This window comes from Penaeus monodon, chromosome 23 (assembly GCF_015228065.2).
Source record: "Penaeus monodon isolate SGIC_2016 chromosome 23, NSTDA_Pmon_1, whole genome shotgun sequence".
NCBI lineage: Eukaryota > Metazoa > Arthropoda > Malacostraca > Decapoda > Penaeidae > Penaeus > Penaeus monodon.
Genome location: NC_051408.1, coordinates 14,778,863 through 14,779,083, shown reverse-complemented (window position 1 = coordinate 14,779,083; position 221 = coordinate 14,778,863). Strand labels below are relative to the sequence as shown.

Sequence of the window (221 nt, the reverse complement as noted above, 5' to 3'; positions counted from 1 at the left end):
GCCATCACGGTACCCGGGAAGAATTAATTTCACCGCCACTCGAAGGAGCCTGTGTTATTCTCACCGTAAAACTCCCTACCTTCTATCCTGCATTCATTACGCCATTCAATGAAAAGAAGGGGATGGGGTCGGGGGGTCGGTAGAGAAAAGAAGTTAAGTAAATGGAATATTTTACCTGAATGTCTTGTATCCATGCTTGCTATACTTGCACTGGCGCGTCC

At 46.6% G+C, this 221-nt stretch overlaps 1 protein-coding gene across 1 annotated transcript in view; it reads left to right on the top strand.

Moving 5' to 3' along the window:
- Nucleotides 1-221, top strand: part of LOC119588139 — a 40,789-nt gene that overhangs the window by 8,937 nt on the left and 31,631 nt on the right. The gene's annotated exons all lie outside the window — the stretch shown is intronic.